Source organism: Tupaia chinensis, unplaced genomic scaffold (assembly GCF_000334495.1).
Source record: "Tupaia chinensis unplaced genomic scaffold, TupChi_1.0 Scaffold143584_1, whole genome shotgun sequence".
Classification (NCBI taxonomy): Eukaryota; Metazoa; Chordata; class Mammalia; order Scandentia; family Tupaiidae; genus Tupaia; species Tupaia belangeri.
Window position 1 is genome coordinate 8436705 of NW_006203430.1, and position 10896 is coordinate 8447600.

Sequence of the window (10896 nt, forward strand, 5' to 3'; positions counted from 1 at the left end):
TCTTTCCCACCAAATTAATAAAAAATGCATGAGTAGTTTTTATTAATTACCATAGCTTTTGCTTCCCTCTCAAGGTAAGAGGAATCTCAACAAGTCTTAACTGTCATCATGACATCCTTGTGATTTTTATTTACCTTGGGGTTTGAAATAAATGTGTTGCCTTGACAGATAGGGAAAACATGGTTGAAATTACTAACAAAATAAGACATTTAAAATCTTATATGCTCACCTACATGGATGTTGATTTTTGTCTAATTATACCATACAGCGCAAATGAAGATAAAAGACTTAGTCACTGAAATAAGGGGGCTGAGTCTGGAAAATATTTAAATCTCTTATTCTGTTCAACTATATTCCAGAGAAATGATACACTTTTCGAGGAAAGGAGCTGGATATGTTCTAAGAATAGAGTTGAAGATGTTCACTGGTGTTATGACTTAAAAGATATTAAATCTGATCCCCAAACACCTGATCATAAGGAGCTATTCAGCCTCCAGAGAAGTTCATATTTTTTAGTGATGATAAATCTTTGTGTCTCATCACCTGCTTACTCATCTGTCTTTCTCTTTAAATTTTTTTTTCTAATATTCTTGGAAGAGAAATTTGAGAAATATAAGTGTGTGTGTGTGTGTGTATGTGTGTGTGTGTGTGTGAGAGAGAGAGAGAGAGAGAGAGAATAAGCGTCAGACAGAGGCATGTGCATAGGATATGTCATGATCAAACTAAGGTCTGATTTTTGTTAGGGATAGATGAACTTCTGGGTATTACTACAGAGTTCCAAATTCATTTATTCTAAAACTAAAAAAGCTTTTTTGTGTGTGAGTTTTTATTTACTTATTCCTTTCATCAGTGAAACACACACACAGAGAAGACCTAAGTGGGTCTGGATGCCACAATCCACCCCTAGCCTCAGTCAGCCCTGGGTCACAGGCACATGCATGCCCAGTGTACTCAGAGGCCCCAGGATGTGAACCTGGAACCTTCCCATGTGGGTCAGCCTTGCAGAGTGTCATGTTTTATCACTGTTCCACTCTTCAGGCCTCAAAAGCTTTTGTGAAAGTTAATTTTTTTCTGGAGATAGCAAGTAGCATGATGGTTGAAACACGGACTTCCTCACGGCAGACCAAAGTTCAAGTCCTGGACCCAGCAGCTTAAGACTCATACTTGGTGCATGTACATATGTGCCCAGGATCCCAAGAGGAGAGCAGAGGAGATGGGGTTGTGGTATGGCCATTCCCCCCTGGGGAATGATTTCTCTCTTTCTGTCTCTCTGTCTTTCCAATGAGCACATTCACTCTATAGCAAAAATTTCTCTGAAAAAATAAAAGCTAATTTTTCTTTGTTCTAAGAGAAATAATTATTGAATGAAAAAAAAAAGAGCATCAAAGAAATAGATATCCTTAGCCTTCATTGACTTAACACATTTTTAAATAGAGACAATACTTAGTTTATACAGTATTTACATTGCGGTTCGGTTTATACATGATACTATCTGTAAATTAAAGCCTGTCACACATTGTGAGCTCAGTAAAGGTTATTATGGTTTAATGAGTTCTCATTGCCTACAGAATAAATTTCTATTGTTAATTTTTAGAAAACTTGGTGGTCAGATCCAACAGGTAGCATAGTGGTTAAGGTGCAGACTCCCACATGGTCGGCTGCAGTTCAAGTTCCAGATCTGATGGCTTGAAATTCATACCAGGCATGAGTGCACATGTACCCCAAATCCCAGGAGAATAAAGAAGAGATTGCAGCATGGCCATCCCTGCCGAGAGGGAATTACTCATTTTTTCTCTCTCTGTCTTTCTGGCAAGCACATGTGCCCTATAGCAAAAATCTCTCCAAAAAAGAAAACTTGGCAGTCTAGTCAGTGGCCTGGTGGTTAAGGCATCCCTCATGGTCAACTGCATGGTTTGAGACCTGGATCCAGTGGCTTGAAAAACACACCAAGCATGTATACATGTATGCCCAAAATCCCAAAAGGAGAAATGGAGAAGGAATTGTGGCATAACCATCCCCATAGGAAGTACTATCTCACTTTCCCTGCCTCTTTCTGTCGCTGCCCTGCAAGCACATACCCTCCGACAAATTGTTTAAAAATAATAAATAACTTGGCATCTAAAGCTCTCTACAATTTGTTTGCAAGCTAACTTTCTCCTGCCATATTTTCCAATAGTCTATGTACAGCCTCCATTCCCACCAGTACAGGTTTCTAACTATTTCTAGAATGCCTGGCTCATTTTTGCCTTCCACATTTTTGCTACCATCCTCCCTCCAGAATTCTCTATCACTCTTCTGTGTAAATCGTACTTTCGTTTAAACCTGAAGTCAAGATCTCCCTTCTTGGCTGCCTCTGTCACAATCTCTGTGTTCTCATGGCCCACAGCGTGTTTTGTTCCTGCCTTGGATCTGGCACGTGGCATACCCTGCTCTTGGAAAGGTCAGCTTATAATATATATGTTTTGTCTCCCGAGCAGCCAGGCAGTGCCTGGAGGCTGAAAACCTCATCTTTACACCCATCTAAATGATGAATTGAGAAACCCAATAACTATTTGTTGATACATTAGACAGTAGCCTTTATCAATCTGAATAATTGGCTGTATTTCTTTATTTTATTTTATTTTATTAAAGAATTATTTTTATTTAACTTTAGTAGTTATTTACTTATTTTAATTTCACCAGAGAGGAACAGAATGAGAGAGAGGAAGAGAGAGAAAGAAAATAAGAAAGCAAGCCGCTAGGTCTGGGGCTCGAACCACGGTCAGCCATGTGGGAGTCCAGCACCCTTAACCACTATACCACGTGCAGGCCCTATAATTGGCTGTATTTCTAAAAAAATATGCTTAGGAGAGATATATAAACTGTGTAGGAAACAATTAGTGGTTTCATGTTCTCATATGTCAGAGCTTTAAAGCTTCAATGGATAATGTTTAAGTTAAAATATTGGGGAGAAATGAGTATTTTTGATAATGATTAAAGTATTGTTTTCCTCTACTTTTGAAGAAATGCTCCCCAAAACACAACCTCCATTTTCCTCTTAGAAAGGGTGATGGGACCAACAGGTGGTGTGGAGGTTAAGGTGACTAGATCCCACATCTAACTTCATGGTTCAAGTCTCAGACCTGGTGGCTTGAAAGTCATGTTGGGTGCATATGCACGTATGCCCCAAATCCTGAAGAAAAATGGAGAAGAAGAGATTGTGGTGTGACCATCCCCCCCGGGGATGATTGAGAAATCTCACTTTCCCTCTCTCTCTCTCTCTCCATCTCTGTCTCTCTCTCCAATGAATGGACGTGCCCTACAGCAAAAAACTGAAAAAAAAAAAAAAAAAAAGAAGAAGAACAAAACATCAGGTTCTCCAGAGTCCTGGGAAACAGCTTCATCTGCAAGAATATGTGCAGGGCCAAAGGTAACCTGGATGATAAAAGCAGGAAATAAATGCGACCTTTTGTTCCAAAATCAAGAAGACAATTTTACTTAGAAGAGGGGCAGAATGCATACCCTTGTCATAGAAAGAAGACCTTTAAGTTTTTGACTTTCTAAAAGTAAAAAAGCCGAATCTCTAGTATCTCAGGAAGAGAAAGATATGATGCATACAGTCTACCTCTAGGAAGAGCAAGGAGGTGATGTCCAACCTGGGTATGGCCCCAGAGCTCCAAAGGTGATTAGTACCCTGGGGATAGCTGTTTATGGGATTGAAAGTTCTGTGTATGTACAAGGGACTTCAAAAAATTTGTGAAAAATATTAAATTAAGGTAGGAATTTATTTTGGTATAAAAAAAATTTTGAGGGACCAGCAGTTAACGTAATGGCTATGTCGCTGGACTCCCACGTAGTCCACCATGGTTTGAGTCCTGGACCCAGTGGCTTAAACTCATGCCGGGCACGTGTGCATGTGTGCCCAAGATCCTGAGAGGAGAATGGAGGAGAAGAGATTGTGGTGTGGCCATCCCCCCTGGGGGGTGATTTCTCGCTTTCTGTCTCTCTGTCTCTCTCTCTCTTTCTGGCGAGCACATGAGCTCTAAAGCAGAAAACCTCTCCAAAAAATTTTTTTGAAAGTCATACAAAGTTTTTTAATAATATACATTTCCCATAAACTTTTTTTTAAAGGTTTTTGCTATAGGGCACATACACTTGACAGAAAGACAGAAAGTGAGAAATCACCCCCTGGGGGGCAGAATGGCCATGCCGCAATCCCTCCTCCTCCATTCTCCTCCTTGCTCCTCTCGGGTTCTTGGGCATGCACACACACACACGCCTGGCGTGAGTTTTTTAAGCCACCAGGTCCGGGACGTGAACCGCGGTGGACTACATGGGAGTCCAACGACATAGCCATTATGCCAACTGCTGGTCCCAAGAAATATATATTATTTAAAAACTATGGGGGCCAGCAGTTGGCGTAATGGCTGTATCACTGGACTCCCATGTAGTTGACCGCAGGTTGAGTCCTGGACCCAGTGGCTTAAACTCATGCCGAGCGTGTGTGCGTGCGTGCCCAAAATCCTGAAAGGAAAATGGAGGAGGAGGGATTGCGACGTGGCCATCCCCCCTGGAGGGGGTGATTTCTCACTTTCTGTCTGTCTGTCTGTCTGGTGAGCACACACGCCCTATAGCAAAAAATAAATAAATAAATAAAACCTCTCCAAATATATATATATATAATTCTCATAAACTTTTTGAAGCTCCCACATAGCTGTGTCTGTGATTCCCAGTGAGGCAGTACTTGGCTCTGCCCTGGTGTTGAAGAACTGTGTTCTTCTGGACCAGCAAATTCTGTTAAAAGATGAAAAGCTATTCCCAACAACACCACCATAAGCCTGAGAAGTAAGCAAAGTCAGGAATCAAACACCAGACTGCTCAGTTTTTGATCGAGGATGAAATCCTGACTCCTTGTTCTTATTGCAGAGTTGTTTTCAGGGGGCCTGGGAGAGTCACACCTACAACCACTAACAGAGGCCTGTGAACATTAACAGACCTGGTTTGGTCCATTGTTAGTGGGATGCTACCTCCTGGCCCAAGCTCAGTGTTTTATGATGCATAGTAAACCTTCTTATCTCTTAGACACAGTAAACATTCTTTTGCTATTTCTTTCAGAAAAGGAGACTTGTGTTTTTCTTTAACCCATTATTAATCTAAGAATTTCAAACTCACCAATAACCTACAAGCCTCCACTTTCAGATGGCTCAACTTTTTGGGCCAGGTCAATGCAAAAGCCTCCTTATGGTCATTGGCAACTTTCCTGCTCTCAGAACTATCTAAAAGGAACCCTGTATCTCAGCACTCCAGGAAACACTTTTGTCTTTTTCCGGGTTGGTCACTCAATCTCATACTTGGGAATAAATCACATCAATTATCAATTTTTATTTCTGTGGACTTGGTTTTTTCCACCAACAGGACTCTGTAAACTCCTAAGATTTAAGAAAATTCATGTAGACAGAGGACACCAGACTGTCATGCTCAGTTTTGGACTCTCTAAACCCCTAAGGTTTTAGAAAATTCATGTGAGTAGTGGGAGTCCAGATACTATTACTGGCTTCCTCCCCACCTCCAACATAGTAGATTGGTTGCTTGAACTTTTAATTCAAACATTAAAAGATATGTCTATTCTTACCACTAGTAGGTGGAGCAACTCATACTGGTTACATGAGGTCTATATTAAAATATAAAATCTAGGGGCCAGCAGGTGGTATGGTGGTTAAGGTGCTGGACTCCCACATGGCTAACTGCAGTTTGAGTCCTGGACTTGGCGGCTCGAAAATCACACCAGGTGGGACCAGCAGTTGGCATAATGGCTATGTCATTGGACTCCCATGTAGTCAACCACAGTTCAAGTTCCGGACCTGGTGGCTTAAACTCACGCTGGGCATTTGTGCATGTGTGCCCAAGATCCCGAGAGGAGAATGGAGAAGAAGGGATTGTGGCATAGCCATGCCCCCTGGGGAGTGATTTCTCACTTTCTGTCTCTCTGTCTCTGTCTTTCTGGCAAGCACACATGATCTATAGCAAAAACCTCTCCAAAAAAAGAAAAAAGAAAGGAAATAAAAAAGAAAATCACACCAAGTGCATGTGCGTGCATGTCCAAAATCCCACAAGGAGAATGGAGGAGAGGGGATTGCATTGTGGCCATTCCTCCTGGGGGGAATTTCTCATTTTTTCTCTGTCTCTCTGTATCTCTTCAGTGTCCTATGGCAAAAACTTTAAAAAAAAATTTATAAGATATTCAGGATGAAAAGTACTACATTACTTTAATGAATATAAATTCAACAGTGTATACCATGTTCAAAGTAAAGGGCCAATCACCAGTGTAAAAAGGATTAAATTTTTAACTAGTTTCAGATTTTTAGTGTCCTATTTGCTGCAAATCAAGATGTAGCTCAGTGAGTTAAGAAAGGTAATGAGTCTCCTAGAAGCAAGTAATTTTCCTCTTTGACTCTGGTACAAATCTTTTCAGTCAGGAAATGATAATGATAATTGGCTAGAAAATGCGAAAAGTAATTATTCTCTGTTTCAGGTAAAAGGTGAAGAAGAAAAAGAGGAATATAATGATAAAAGCAAATGGCTTTTTTTTAACATTGAAATCTAACCTGAACGATGACGGTTCTAGAAGATCAAAAATGAAGAAAAGACTTTTAAAAATTGTTCTAAATAAAATAAGGTGTTCTGGAAGTTCATAATCACAACTGATTTATTTAAATTTTTTAAAATATAAATTATTTTAAATCTAGGTACCATCTTTCATTAAATATAGGTACCTAATGTTAACTCAGACTCAGTACTTAGAAAGCACATCACAAATAATTTGGAGGAAGCAGTCTTGTCACACACTCTTCCCAAAGGAGGGCAATTAAATAGTTTTATTATCACACTCTCTGCCTTGGACCTTAAGATCTGACTGATCGCGACTCAGTGGTGGCTCTAAACAAATAATGTGTACTAAGATTTATGTATAATAGTATTCCCTGAATTGTTATTTATAGTAGTGAAAACTGTAAACAACATAAATAACTGACTAATGATTTGTTAAATAAATTCTGACAGGTCTATATTATAGAATTCTTCTTGATTAAAATCCCAGTTCATTGGTGCAGAAGCCTGTGTGTGTGTGTGTGTGTGTGTGTGTGCGCGCGCGCGCGTGTGTGCATTTCATGTGAGGGTCTAGAAAAAACTTTATGACATCTTTTTGGATTAAATGATCATCCCCAGAAAATGCTTTCCTTTTCTTAAGTTTTTATTCATGAAATATGTGTATGTACATGCATTAGATGAGGAGAGAATTGTCCTCAACAGAGACTCGTCATACCACAATCCCCTTCCCCCAGATCTCCAGCTTGTTGGGATTTTGCATGTACACATGCCCAGTGTGTTTCAGGTGGACCCAGGATCTGAATCTATGGTCAGCCATGTGCTTCCAGCCCTGCAAATCAAAATATTACCACCTGTGTCACTGAGGATGAATCTCTCTCTCTTACCTTTTATACCTGAGAGAGAGTTCATTTGAACTCACATAATCTCACCAATCTTGTTTTTGACTTTTGCAAAGTGGTCAGATGAGCTCAGAAAGGAGCACAGGCAAATGTGGTTGCCTTTGGTAAGAGTACGAAGCAGGAAACCCCAGAGCGGGTGTCTTCTCCCACACAGTACCCTCAACTGAAGTCCTAAGGATACATGATGGAAACCAAGGGCCAGGGCATTGGGTATCAGAGCAGCTGTGATGCCGGCCGGTCTCTCCTGGAGCTTCGTTGTCATCGAAGAAACTCCATCAAGCCCTCGTTGCAACTCACCTTAAAATCAAGTATAGATTCTCCACTTCACAGTCTTGTTTCTATTCTGACCCCTAAAATAACTCCAGATTTTTCCTTCTGAAAAAGCATGAAATATAGGGCCAGCAGGTGGCATGATGGTTGAGGTGCTGGACTCCCACTTGACCTACCATAGTTCAACTCCCAAACCTGGCAGCTTGCTTTCTCACATTAGATGAGCACACATGCCTTGTAACAAAGTTAAAAATAATAATAATGATAAATAAAATTAAGTAAATAATTATTTTTAAAAAAGAAAAAAAGGATGAAATACTATGTAAGTAGCTCAGTTAACTGAATAAATGCTATTAAATAAGAGGACAAAGAATTTTAAACTTAAATATCTTTGGGGGCCTTACCTGGCCCCTGTTATCACTACCTTTAGGAAGTGGGCTAAATCTCACCTAACCAGACCCCAGAGCTTCCTGAAGCACAGCTGCAAATTCTGGCTTCCAGACTCTTTTCTGGTGTGTTAAGAAACTAGTAAGCACTGAGTTTGCACTTTGTGCACTCCATGGTGGGGTCTTTTTTATTTATTTATTTATTTTTTATTTTTTATTTTTTTTAGAGAGGTTTTCACTATAGGGCGCATGCGCTCGCCAGACAGACAGAGAGAGACAGAGAGACAGAAAGCGAGAAATCACCCCCCAGGAGGGATGGCCACGCTGCAATCCCTTCCCCTTCATTCTCCTCTCGGGATCTTGGGCACGCACGCACACGCGCCCGGCGTGAGTTTTAAGTCACCGGGTCCAGGACGCAAACCGCAGTCGACTACGTGGGAGTCCAGTGACATAGCCATTACGCTAACTGCTGGTCCCCAATGGTGGGGTCTTCATCTAAAGGATTGGGGGTGTTAACTGGGGGCACTCAAGGGGCAAAGGAAGTTGAGCATATGAAAAGGAAAAATTGAGGGATCATTCTGGGGCTTTAAGCCAAGTAATCACATTTCTAGGATCCAGTTTTAGGTTGGATACTGTTGGGAATTAAAAAGATATAGCAGGGCCAGAAGGAGCATGGTGGTTAAGGAGCTAGATCACAGTTCAAGTACTGGACATGGTAGCTTAAAAATAAGACTGGACACACGTGCGTGCGTAATTTTAATCCTGAGAGGAAAATGGGGGTGAAAGGATTGTGGTGTGGCCATTTCTGTTGGGGATGAATTTTCACTTTCCCTTTCACTGTCTCTCTCTCTCTCTCTAATTACTGTACGTGTCCTATGGAAAAAAGACCTTTAAAAACACACACACAAACAAAAGATAATAGCAAACACTATACTGCCACCCAAACCTAAGACATGAGGACCTAAGGACCTAAGACATGTGTTTCTGAGAAGGAGAACAGATGAGGCTATGCCATGTGTTAATTGGAGTCACAGCTGCTACATGTGTGGTTGATATGAAAAAGGATTGGCTTCACTTACAAAAGCTTTAAGCAATTCATTTTCTACTGTGTAGGGTTCCAAATGTGTGTTTAGCAATTTCAATTCCTATTCTAATGGGTGAAAAACCAAATTGCTCAATACATCAGCACAGCCCTCAAATGCTGTACTTTAAAGACAATTTGATTTTGCCATGGCTTCTCTTACAACTGTCTTCATGTTGAAGTCACAGAGCAAAGAGAAAGATATTCTCCTTTAATGTTCCAATTAAATATAAGGGGTAGATGTTATTCTTATTTCCTGATCCCCTTTCATGGACCAAAAAAATGAGACCCAGAGAAGTTAAGTAACTTACTCAAGGACACCCAGATGATAAATCTGCCTTGCTCCAAATCTTACTCTCTCTCCATTACCCCAAACAGCTTAGGAGGCAAGAATTTATACAGAAAAGGAAGCAACAGGATTCCATCCATATGTGGGGTTTTGAAGCAAGTGTGGTTGGCTGTGGGGGTGGGTGTCAGTTTGGGCACAGAGCTGTGGAAGAACACAAAATAGAAGGCTCAGGACTGTGAGCCTGCTCTGGTGAAAAATAAAATAAACATAACATTATATAAGACCTGTGGATCTTATTAATCAATACTCTAATAAAAGAAATAAGAGAAATCCAAGAATAGATATATTTCTAATTCACTTATTCCTCCTGGATTATCCCAACAGCCTTTTGCTAGTGCTGAATCATTTTTATCAGCTAAGATCAGTTTTACTTGATGTAATTGACTAGACATATTTTTCTGAAGATTGCCATGGCATACACATGGCAGTGCTCATTAATGATGAAACAATGGCTTATCTGAATTTAATGCATAACCTCCTTGGATTCCGTATGGAATCATTCATGAGAAACCTTCAAGGGAGCCTGATTTTTGGCAACCTCATTCTTTTTCTCCTGCAGGTACAGGCAGAAATGACCACCAATGTAAGCATCAGACAGTGTACAGGAGACAAGCTATAAAAGGTTTATAAATTTTACACCACTTTACAGAGCACTGCCACTTACAGTCTAATTTCTTGTTTGATATGCATGAGACTGGAAGTTGGGCAAAACGTCTTAGGACAAGCAAATAAAGACAAGAAGCAGAGCTGTCACCTGTGTTCACAGAAAGGAAGACAGGGAGTTCGAACCCAAGGAGCTCTCTCCTCTTCTGCTGCCTCACCCCGGCTTAATGCTTAACTGCCTCCAGTTCAGATCTCTCCTTCCATTTGTGTTGCACCTGCCCCATCCCTCTTTCATGCCTCCTCCCTACCTCTGTGTCTCCACGTGGCCCTTTCCCCGGCATAGCTGGGGCAGCACACAAACACTTGCTGGCTCTCCGTTTTGAACATGGACCAGTTACTTCACTCTCTATTGTGTTCTATTTTCCTACCACGTCAGGCTCTGTGTCTTACATGTGTGGCTGGCACAGTCTTGGCACATGCATATTTTGAGTAAAAAGCTCCCTTTAAAACCATTGTCTACATTTTAATACCCTGGCTCCTCAGAGAACAAAGTACAGACTTCTTCAGCCATTCCACACTTTATTCTGGTCTTTCTCTTCAGTCATCTCTCTGAGCCCCCAGCCCCCTGGGTCCCATCCACACAGAGCCTCTGCCCCTCTTCATGCACACTCTGTTGCTTGGAGACCCTTTGCAGATGGGATTTCCAAGGCGTCCTTCGTCACC